This window comes from Puma concolor, chromosome A2 (assembly GCF_028749965.1).
Source record: "Puma concolor isolate L17-30 chromosome A2, mPumCon1.1.hap2, whole genome shotgun sequence".
Lineage (NCBI taxonomy): Eukaryota > Metazoa > Chordata > Mammalia > Carnivora > Felidae > Puma > Puma concolor.
In genome coordinates this window covers 139,414,200-139,426,219 of record NC_141668.1, presented here as the reverse complement: position 1 = coordinate 139,426,219, position 12,020 = coordinate 139,414,200, and the positions used below count along the sequence as shown (strand labels likewise).

General features: G+C 40.2%; 1 protein-coding gene across 29 annotated transcripts in view; it reads left to right on the top strand.

Moving 5' to 3' along the window:
• The window catches only part of LOC147583560 (uncharacterized), a 321,362-nt gene that overhangs the window by 128,695 nt on the left and 180,647 nt on the right, over window positions 1-12,020 (top strand). The gene's annotated exons all lie outside the window — the stretch shown is intronic.

Genomic DNA, 12,020 nt, shown 5'->3' with positions numbered 1-12,020 from the left:
AGCTTTCTCTTTCTCTTCTCAGAGCCGAGAGACATGTCTCTAATGATTTTGGAATGACAGTTGCCAGCTCTCTTGATGATTTTGTCTTGTTTCTCTCAATTTGGATATTTCTTCTTATGTAGGTAATTCCTCACCCTAAGATTCTTTTTTTTTTTTTTTGGCTAATGTATGAGTTCTTTTTTTTTTTTTTTTTCTTTTTCTTTCCATGGTGGCTGGGAACATGCATTCAGTTGGGTAAACTTCATCAAAAAATGAGGAATACGGGGCGCCTGGGTGGCGCAGTCGGTTAAGCGTCCGACTTCAGCCAGGTCACGATCTCGCGGTCCGCGAGTTCGAGCCCCGCGTCGGGCTCTGGGCTGATGGCTCAGAGCCTGGAGCCTGTTTCCGATTCTGTGTCTCCCTCTCTCTCTGCCCCTCCCCCGTTCATGCTCTGTCTCTCTCTGTCCCAAAAATAAATAAACGTTGAAAAAAAAAATTAAAAAAAAAAATGAGGAATAGTATAAGGATGCAGAGGTGTTGCAATGGAATGGTGAGCAGGAATATAGTGAGGGCTCAGAAAAGTCTAGAATAGTGAACTGGAAGGATGGCGGGAACCAGGGAGTACACACTCTCTTTCATCTCTGCTGTATCTGCACAACTGCTTCCTTTTTTTTTTTTTTTTTGTCCCAGGAGACGCATCTTCTCTGCTCCTCATTCCATGTGGTCGGGGAAAGATGGCCACCCACAGCTCCCAAGGCCACATGTTATAGTTCCAGACACATTAAATGACCAAATAAATTCCATTCTCTATCTCTTGGCTCTAATTCCAGGTTCCTGAGGAAAACTGACCCATCTCACTTCAGGCTTCCACCCCTGGTTCAGTTTGCTGAGGCTTCTGTCAAGTCTGTTGCTTTGGGTTGGGTAAAAACTAAGGGAATGATTGTGAGAAGTTCAGAAACTCTAAAAAGGGTCTACTACTATTGCAGGAAAATGCCCAGAGACAGATGGATTTGGATAAAGAAAAGTAACAGGATGACAGAAAGGTAAATCCTAACCTTATTTTTCCTACAGAGTAGGAAACAATATTCCAAACATCTCAGTCCCCAGAAACTGCCCAATGAACCTCAGGAGCAGCTAAGCACATGGGCTGAAAAACGATCGGGCTCGTCCTGAGTTTTCAACACCTTGAAAACATCAGGCATGGCCTTTGCTACCTAATTTCAACCACAATGCATCTTCCCTCTGATTATGTCAGATGCTAGAGAAGAATGTGAAGTCTTTAGCAAACACATTTCAAATACTTGTTAAGTCTTAAAACCAAAGAGAAGAGTGTGAAACCTGATGGTCCTTTTGGTTTAGGACTTTGACACATGGACAAATATCAGTTTGCAAGGATTCCATTTAATTCATTCAATGAATATTTTCTGAGCAATTTTTCCTGCATGCCAGATGTGCTGTTAGGTAGTTATAGTTAGGACTTTTTGGTTGAAACTATCTGAAAGCTTAAGCATATCAGATCACATACTTGAAAAACTTAGAGTAGTAATGGCTAAACCAAACAGGTGAAGCAAATGTCATTAGGATTTGTCCCCTTTGAATATTTTTACTCCAATTTCTTCTGTGTCTACTTCACTATTACACAGGCTGTCTCTACATGATGACTCCAGATTTTATACTGTCTGATTCAAATTTAAAAGAAAAGAAAAGAAAAAGACTCCCTATTTCTCCATCTCTCCTCTGTCTCCAGCTCCTTTCTCTTGGTCATTCCAGCAAAAGTCCAAGGATTAGCCTCAGTTGGCTGTGATTGGTCATGGACCTGTTCCCAAGCCAACCACTGAGTCCAGAGGAGATGATACTTTGGTTGGCCAAGCCGGGTCACAAGGATAATGCTGGAGTTGGAACAGAGAGGGCTCCAACCTAAATACAAGGGATTGAGAGTGGGCGAGGGGTTGTTCTCTAAAGGAAACTCAGGACACTGACACCCAAAGGAGGAGTAGATGCTGTGACAGCAAACCCCATAATGTCTCCTACGTGGGCTAAGGAAGACGGAGAAACACACACAGGTTATTATCACAGACACCTAATGGTAATAAGTGTTCGAGATGACATGTTTGGAAAACAAAGGGGAGAAACCATTAATTATGAGAAATTCAGGAATGGAGTTTTTCAGAAAAGATAGTATCTGTGGTAGGCCTGGAACAACATGAGGATTTTGACTGGTAAAAATGGTAGGTGACAGGGAGTTTGGGAAAGGACATTCTAGGCAGAGAGAGCAATGTGCAAAGACACTGTGAGATGTCTAAGGGGCAGTGCATTTTAGAAGATATTACTAGTGTGTCCTGAGAGTATGTAGATTAATATAAATATAACATTTCTGACCTTTGAGGATTAGTATCAATGTATATGTATATTTATTGAAGAGTCACATACATAAGGCTTTAGGTCTCATGGACACATTACATGCAAGGGTGAGATCAGCAAAGACTTAGAATTTAGTCACACTTGGTCTGAATCTTGCCATAGCCACCTACTAGCTATATGATTCTGGAGAAGTCACAGAAGTTGTTTAGCCCTTGCATTTTTATCTGTAGGATGGTGATGTGTCTATGGTGTATTGTGCTTCTGAAAAAAAAAAATGAGATGGCATATCCAAATCACCCAAAATGTCATCTGGGATGTAATAGACACTCAATAAGTACTAGTTACTCCCTCTTCCCATTCTCCTTGTAGACACTCACACTGTTTCTCATAAGGACATGACATTGACTTCCTTCCGCGCATATGTCGCACCCACTTCCTTGTTTATCCACAGTTTTCAAAAGCAATGATGTAACCGGGCTGTGCATAAATACTGGGAGCTGAAAAATCACTTTTGCCCCCACAGACCCACACTCTACCTTTCTCTAGTCTGACTGGTGTCTTAGGGGGCTGGCCTTCAGGGACTGTATTAACAAATTCTCATGTCCTCTGGCCAATGGTGGGCCCAGCAAAATAGATCACAGGAGATGGAGGTAAGAAAGAATAAATTGGAACTTTTATTCTCCACATTCCCTTCCTATAGAGTGGTCATGGTTCTTTTCAGACAGGCTTCTCCACCCACCTACCTTCCCCCCCTCCCCCTTTACTTCAGGCCTAGAAGTATACACAGTGCATCAACCTTTACTAGCTGTTTTTTGTGCATTAGGGCTGGTATAACTAAATACTATAGACCGGGTGGCTTGTAAACAGCAGAAATTTATTTCTCACAATTCTGCACACTAAGAAGTCTGTGATCAAGGTGCCATCAGATCTGGTGTTTGGTGAGTGAGGGCTTCCTGGTTCATAGATGGTCATCTTTTTCCTGGGGTCTTACATGGTGGAAGGGACAAGGAATCATTATCAAGTGTCATACACAAAGGGCACTAATCCCATGCATGAAGGCTTCCCTCTCATGACTTAGCCACTTCCCAAAAGCCCCACCACAAAGTGTTGTGACACTGGGCATTAGGTTTTCAACATATGAACTTGGGGGATAACACAAACATTCAATTTATAGCACAAGCCCCAAGGTATAGCATGATCCTATGTAGTGTCTTTATACCCTGCCCATGCCTTTGTTAATTACTCTTTTATTAATACCTCTTCAAGTTACCCAATGTGACTCTGTTATCATTTTCCTATAGGGACCCCGATTTGTCCTTATATCAAGGAAAAACTTGAAGCCATCATTGCTCTAATTTGATAAGAACCCTTCTAAACACTGAGATAAATTCTGATCTGTGTAGGTAGGGGAAAAACTCTCCAGGCTGAATGGAGGCATTTTGGTTAAATGTAGCTAACGTGTAAAATAATTACCCTTCTTAGGAAGCCTTGCACTCCTGTATGAAGCATGGTGGTGCCTCCTGCATTTGGATTTCAGAGATTATACAAGTTTTGGTAATGAACTTGATATAAGAAACAGCACAAAATTCATTACCCCCTGGGTTGAATGGGAGGATGGGAGATGTAATGCCTAAGTCCCATTCATTTCCTGTTCTAATGACTTTTGGATCATTTTTGGGTCTCAAGTTGCTCCATGTAGAATATCAACCATTTTGGAGGCTGAAAAACTCCCCTCTTTTTAGATATTGACACCAAATCCTATAAGAACAACTCTGTTAGACCCCTGAAAGGCAAATTGTGTCAAAGGGACAAAGTAGGGAAGCAGATCATAAGGAGTCAAGTGTTCATGGCATACCTTTGAATCAGACCACTTTGAGACCATCCAAGGCCAATCAGTTCTAAGCAAACTACTAAGTTGAATCATAAGGATTGCTATCATCCTACTATATTCTGACCTACAAAATGGAAATTTCCTTTGGCTTAACTAACAGATGATTCTTGCTGCTCTTTAAAAGAACATGACCATGGGCGCCTGGGTGGTTCAGTCGGTTAAGCAGCCGACTTGGGCTCAGGTCATGATCTCGCGATCCGTGAGTTCGAGCCCCGCGTTGGGCTCTGTGCTGACAGCTCAGAGCCTGGAGCCTGTTTCAGATTCTGTGTCTCCCTCTCTCTGACCCTCCCCCGTTCATGCTCTGTCTCTCTCTGTCTCAAAAATAAATAAACGTTAAAAAAAATTTAAAAAGAACATGACCTTCATTTACTTCCTTGTTTCTTGAGAGAATTTTCTTCTCACTTTGGTGGTGAATTCCAGATTTTTCTCCACTGATTCTTTTGATAAAATATCTGAGAGATAGCATACAGACATTGCTACAATATTTAATTTTTTATTAGTGAATTGATTATATAAATTGCAGTGACTTTGTTCACCATGTTTACTATAGGAGGACTTCTGATAAATGCCTTCACACAAATCAACACAATTCCAGGAAGTACAAAACCCAATTGTCACTAGAAACTAATGCCTGGAAATAATATAACTTATTACTGATCACAGAAGCCTTTGGGCCAATACCTGTTGGCTATTAAAAATTCTACGCTCAGTTAAAATTTATTTACAAAAACATCTAGTCTTAACCAATTAACACCCTTCTATTCTGCCATCTTTAAATAACTCTACTTTTTCATTGAACTAGGGGGTAGCTTACTAATCTCCAACCAATACTAATGCATCCTTTCCAGGGCTGGCTTGTATACTCTCAAGACTTAAGCTTCAAAAGAGGTGTTTTAGTTAAGGTCAAAAAGGACCAGCCAATTACACCCAAGCCAAGATTATGAAATGACTAAATCCACTCCTGGGAAGAGTGATGAGCCTTTATGGTTATGGGGTTTGCAATTCCTGTAAATGGAGTGTGTCTAGCTTTTGGAGAAAGTTAACAATAAAGTCATCCTCTGAAACTAAAGCTAACAAAGTTAACAAAATATTATGGAATTAATTCTTTGAAAAAGTAACATGCCAAAGGATAATTTATGTATGTATTATTTATAAGATAAGTCATCATGGCTTTAAAGGCATCTACAGAAAAAAACTAAGCAAAAATCTCTGTTAAATATATGTAAAATATAACTATAGTCCTGTCATGTTATAAAAGGTGATTTTGGACCAAGAGCTGTGTGTAATTTCCACCACAGTCTGTGTATAAAATATTTTGCCCCATTGTCATATCATATTGCTGCAAGATTTTTAAAATTTTTTTTTTCAACGTTTATTTATTTTTGGGACAGAGAGAGACAGAGCATGAACGGGGGAGGGGCAGAGAGAGAGGGAGACACAGAATCGGAAACAGGCTCCAGGCTCTGAGCCATCAGCCCAGAGCCCGACGCGGGGCTCGAACTCATGGACCGCGAGATCGTGACCTGGTTGAAGTCGGACACTCAACCGACTGTGCCACCCAGGCGCCCCTTGCTGCAAGATTTTTAAATAGGAAAATAGGACTTCTAGTTTCATAGGTGTATGAGTTTCCTGTGGCTGCTGTAACAAATTACTTTGAACCTGTTAGCTTACAACAGCAGAAATTTATTCTCTTACAGTTCCACAGGCTACAGGTCTCAAATCAAAATCACTGGGCTGAAATCAAGGTGTTGGTAGGTCCATGCTCCCTCCAGAGCATCTAGGGGAAAACCTATTCCCTGCCTTTTCTAGAACTTGGTGGCTTCCAGAGTTCTTTGGTTTATGGTGGCATCACTCCAAGATCCAAGGCCAGCATCTTCAAATCTCTCTCTGCGGCATTTTCGTATCACCTGTTCCCCTGTGTATTACTGATTCCCCTTTGCCTAGTTCTTAAAAGGATAGTGTGATTGCATTAAGAATTCACCCAGATAATCCAGAATAATCCCCCTATCTGAAAACCCTGACCTTAATCAAACACCTGAAAAGATATTTTTTTTCTCCATACAAGGTAACATGTATGGCCACCAGGGATTAGGACATGAATAACATTTGGGGGCCATTTTTCAGACTACCATAATAGGGATTGTAGAGAAAGCTTACCAATGAACAGGAAATATCAGAAGTTAGAAAACTGGGGTCAGGCCCATGGTTTGTCACAGTCAATGAATGTTTCTTTTGGCAAGCCTCTTCTTTTAGAATCATTTGTCATCTGTGATATTGGTAACAGTTCAGGGAAAGAGATGTTCTCTAAGGTTCCTTTCAGCTTCAGAATTATATTAGGCATAGACAGGACACATCTGTCTGCATGGATCATTCTCTGAGGGTAGGTAGAGAGGCAGAGACAGAAAAACAGAGAGGGAAAGGAAGAGAGAAAAAGAGGGAGAGAGAGAGAGAAAGACTGACCTTATATTTGGGGTATTTGCAGGATACAAACTGTTCAACCACCAGAAAAGTACCAGAATAGTGGAACCAGGGTCGGTCTCTGGTTGGTATCACAGATCCCACACGACCATAGAGACAATGCCTTGTGTTTAGATTCAGAATTCATAAGCACCTTTCTGAATATCAGTCCTATGTTCTGACTACGTTGATTTCAGGAAGTCCTGACCCCTAGAAGAAAATATATCTTCCATTGTAAATTGATGAATTGCCATTCTGGCTAAGAAGCCAAACTTCAGTGATTTCCTTAGGCCTGACCACTACAAATTGAACTAATAAAATGTAGTTCCCTAGTGGCCTCCAATTTGAGTCATCCAAGTGAGCTTTATCTTGAAAGAGCCTGGCACTTATTATTTTATTTAACATTCACCAATCGGGTACAGATAATAATAACAATGAAAATGGTATCTCACATGCATTGAGACTCTATGCAGGCATAGGGTTAAACACAACATGAATTGCATCATTTGCTCTGCATAATTTTTCAGTGTACTAAGATCTTACTCAACAAATCATCATTGGATACCTGCTATGGGCCAGTCATATGATTGATGCTGGGGATACAACGATGAGCAGGACCTCGATTTAAAGTAACTTAATGTCGACAAATCCCTGGAAGGGAATTCAGTGTAATACAAAATACCTGTTTACTTCAGGTGGTGAAGCTGTGATTCACAGAACAGTTTTCTTTTAATATTGCTATTATGTGATAAAGAAGATAATTTAAAAAAGAGAATACAGTGAATAAATTATAGCCTTTTCATACAATGAAAAACAAATAAAGTAACTTAATGTCTAGGGGTGTCTGGGTGGCTCAGTTGGTTAAGCATCCAGTTTCAGCTCAGGTCATGATCTCGTGGCCTGTGAGTTCGAAACCCCATGTCAGGCTTTGTGCTGACAGATCAGAGTCTGGAGCCTGATTCATATTCTGTGTCTCCCTCTCTCTCTGCACCACCCCGCCCCTCAAAAAATAAACACGAAAAAAAGAGTTTTAAAGTTACTTAATGTCTAAAAAGAGGAGACAAATATTAAGCAAAGAAGTACAGAATATGTGTAACATTTACAGCTGCGTTAAATGCTACCAGTGGGGGTACATGGTTGCTATCAATACTCACTGCAGAAATAAATCACTTTGAAAGAAAATTGCATGATTTGCTCCAGGTCACAACCTCAGTAAGAAAAAGAGCCTGACTTGGAATCCTCATCGGTAACCATTCTGCTATGCCTTGCTCCATGCCTGATTTCTCGATCACTATTTGATGTAACATGCTCGCCTTTTTTGTTGGCATTCTGTGCGTAGTCATTTTCCCACCGTGACTGCTTGGCTCCAGAGTTTAGTTTTATTGACTTGACTGAACATTCCTAGTATGTGGAAACTCTGAAAAGCACCCTCAAGCCATTCCTGAAATCTATGACACAGACTTGCTATCACGTTCTATTAAGAGTTTGATTCCAGGCCCACTTCTGAAAAGTGAAATTGTGTACTTGGTAAATTCCTGAAACTGACAAGAACCCTTTGGCTATTATTCAAAAATGTCTAATACCATGAACTAAAGTGGTGAGTTATTTCCGTACTCCACACACAACCCCCCTACCCTTCAAAGTAGAGTGCTAAACTATGTTTACCACTGGGGACAAAACCATTTCCCCTTGAAGATAATGTGAAATAATTTGATAATGATGGTGGATTAGAAATCTATGTTGATACAAATCTATGTAAATCGGCTATGCTTTAAGAAACTTGTTCTAACTGACCGCATTTGTATCCTATAAACTATTTGTATAGGATTTTTAAATTGAACTTCACACACCGTTAACTGGATACAGCATTAGTAAACACAACCATTTCCTTTATATTAACATAGCTACACTAAGCGTGAATTCACTGTAAGTTTATTTGTTTCCCTAAAGTATAGTCACCTTTTCATATATAACCAATACATTTTTATGTGGGCAAAGCCAGAAAAAGCCAATATTCACCATGGATTTTATATTTCCTGTAAGTAAGTACAAGCAGAAAAGCTGGCTTTACATCCACTTTAATTAAAAAGAAAACAAACCTGGTTTTAAGCCTTTCTTTTCCATTATAAGCAGGATCATAATAGAAAACAAATTAGTCATTTAAAAAACTTGCCATTTGATTTTTTATGTTTTGATATTTGAAAAAATTGCAAATATGACTTAAAAGAGGCATATATATATATATATATATATATATATATATATTTCCCCCCCCCCCACCCCTTTGGAATAAACAATCCCTTTTGAAGAGCTTTCCTCTGAGCTGCTCACTGGCAGATTAGTTAGCAAATCAAGGAGTGACTCCATGGACTTATATACCATTACGCACTCAAGAGCAAAGGAGCTGATGGAGTAAATAACAATTCGAAATGAAACACCAACTACGCCATTCCCCAGTCACATTTATATTGGTGACATATGCCCTTTAATTCCGAGGAATTTGCTCTTCTACTTATCATTTCTTACCATATATCTCTATAATCTGGTTTTGCAGAAGATTCCTGAGAAATCATTTTCATTCTGCATAGAACTGGTCAGGCCTATTTTAGAAATCCTAAAGTAAATACTTCTAATCCCTGTCCTCTTTAAGTGATCAGTCAAAGGGGACATGACATGTTCTTTTAAGTGCCAAACAGCTGTTTCGTTTCCCAATTAAGGGAGAGCACTGTAAATGATAGTTCTAAATAAATATATAATGTAATCTACTGATAAGCACAATGTAAATATTTATGGTGATTAGGGAAACAAATGTACACATATTTGAATATTCCCCAGGGGCTGACATCCATCCATTGTAAACCTTTGCCAGAAAAAGTCTCTTTGGTGGATTCTGCTGAGGAAGCAGGGTGTTTCGCTTTAATCTGCCTCAGCCTCTAGAAGATGTGTACAGGAGGGAGAGCCCAAGGAAAGGAAAGCTTTCAGCCAATTGCCTTCCAATAGAAACTGGGTTCCGTGTCCTCTTGGTTTCATATCCTGGGTAGGGTGAGACTACATGTCCCCTCAGCGCTGAGGGACAGAAGACAGAGTTTGCAGGGGCCTGGGCAATCTGTCTTTCTAATGAGAGCCCTAATTTGGTTTTCATGTAAACATGGCAACAACGGAGATTCAAAACATTGCTTCACGGTGACATTTTTTCCAGATAAGGTTGTACTACAAGAAGCACGTAAAAAGGAAAAATAAAAGACTATCGTAAGGAAAAAAAAAAGACTATGCTATGCAACAGCGCCACTAATTTTACGTAAACTTTTGTTTGAATTTAGGTCACAATTGTCTGGGCCTTAGTTTTTCCATCATTAAAAAGGATTGTCCCTTCTGGCTCCCTCATTCTGAGCTTTAGAAGACAGTTTGGACATCCAAGTACTATACGTACTTCGACTTTAAAAATGATTCACCATTTTTGAGTATAAAAATCATCAGTAATCATTATAGGTCAAAGGTGAATGATTAAAAAGACAAAAATCACCTCTTTTTCCATCATCCATGGAATATACTGTATAATGTATATTCATATACATCCATACTGTATTCATTATACAGTATACATATATACTGTGTGCATATGTGTATAGATACACAGACATTTACATATATAGAGACTATATAGAATATGTACATTTAGTTTTTTTTTAATGTTCATTGTTTTATTGAGAGAGAGAGAGAGAGAGAGAGAGAGAGAGAGAGGGTCTGTGAGCAAGCACAGGGGAGGGGCAGATAGAGAGAGAGAGAGAAAGAGAGAATCCCAAGCAAGCTCCACACTTAGCACAGAGCCCAACGTGGGGCTCAGTCTCACGACTGACATCATGACCTGACCCCAAAACAAGAGTCAGATGCTTAACTGACTGAGCCACCCAGGTGCCCCCAGAATATATACATTTAAATTCTGCTTCTGTGGTCTTGCTGTTGTGAACATTTCCTCATGCCATTAAGTACTTCAGGAGAGTATGATTTTTAATGCTGCACAATATTCCATTGTATGAATGAATCATAGTATCTTTAAGGGTAACTATTGTGAGACTTAGGTAGCTTCTTTTTTTTCCTAAGTTTTTTTTTTAATGTTTATTTTATTTTTGAGACAGGGAGAGACAGCATGAACACGGGAGGGTCAGAGAGAGAGGGAGACACAGAATCTGAAACAGGCTCCAGGCTCTGAGCTGTCAGCACAGAGCCTGACGCGGGGCTCGAACTCGCAGACCACGAGATCATGACCTGAGCCGAAGTCAGATGCTTAACCGACTGAGCCACCCAGGCGCCCCGCGGTAGCTTCTAATATAAATGGTCTCTTATCAAAATGCCTGTCCCTGTTGTGTTTTAGTCTCTCACACTCTATTTTATCTCTTGTGGTTGACTCAAATGTTAAGCCTGGAAAGACAGGAAGACGCAATTTTGAAACCCTCCCTGGTATTTGCTAAGAGTGTGGTCTCTGGAGAAGTTTAACTTCTTGGGGATCTTAGTTTCCCAATTTGCCAAATGGGAACCCCAAGCCCTGTCTTTCAAGGCCATTGTAAAGGTGGGTTGAGACGTCCGTCAAGTGTCAGCCACCTCGAAGGCTCCTAGTAAGAATTAGGCTCTTTTTTTTTTCTTTCTTCTTTTTCTTTTTAAGTTGATTTTATTGTTTTAAATTTATTTACTTAAATTCAAGTTAGTTAACATACAGTGGAGTATTGGTTTCAGGAGTAAAACCCGGTGATTCATCACTTACATACAATGGCCAGTGATCATCCCAACAAGTACCCTCCTCAATGCCCATCACCCATTTAGCCCATCCTCCCCCCAACCACCTCCCCTCCGACAACCCTCCATTTGTTCTCTGCATTTAAGAATCTCTTACGGTTTGCCTCCCTGTTTTGATCTTGTTTTTCCTTCCCTTCCCCTACTTTCATCTGTTGTGTTTCTTAAATTCCACATGAGTGAAATCTGATGATACTTGTCTTTTTCTGCCTGACTTATTTCACTTAGCATAATACACTCCAGTTCCATCCTATTTATTTGTTTTGAGAGAGAGAGAGAGAGAGAGAGAGAGAGACAGAGCTAGCATGCATGTGCAAGCAAGCAGGGAGGGACAAGAGAGGGAGAGAGAATCCCAAGCAGGTTCCACACTGTCAGCGCAGAGCCTAACTTGGCCCAAACCCACAAGCCGTGAAATCATGACCTGAGCAGAAACCAAGAGGTGGATGCTTAACCGACTGAGAGAGCTGCCCCTCTCTCTATTTCTTAATACAGGAGTCCAAGGTCCCCATTATTAGGTATCAGGGTCTCTGTGAAAACCCCTGAA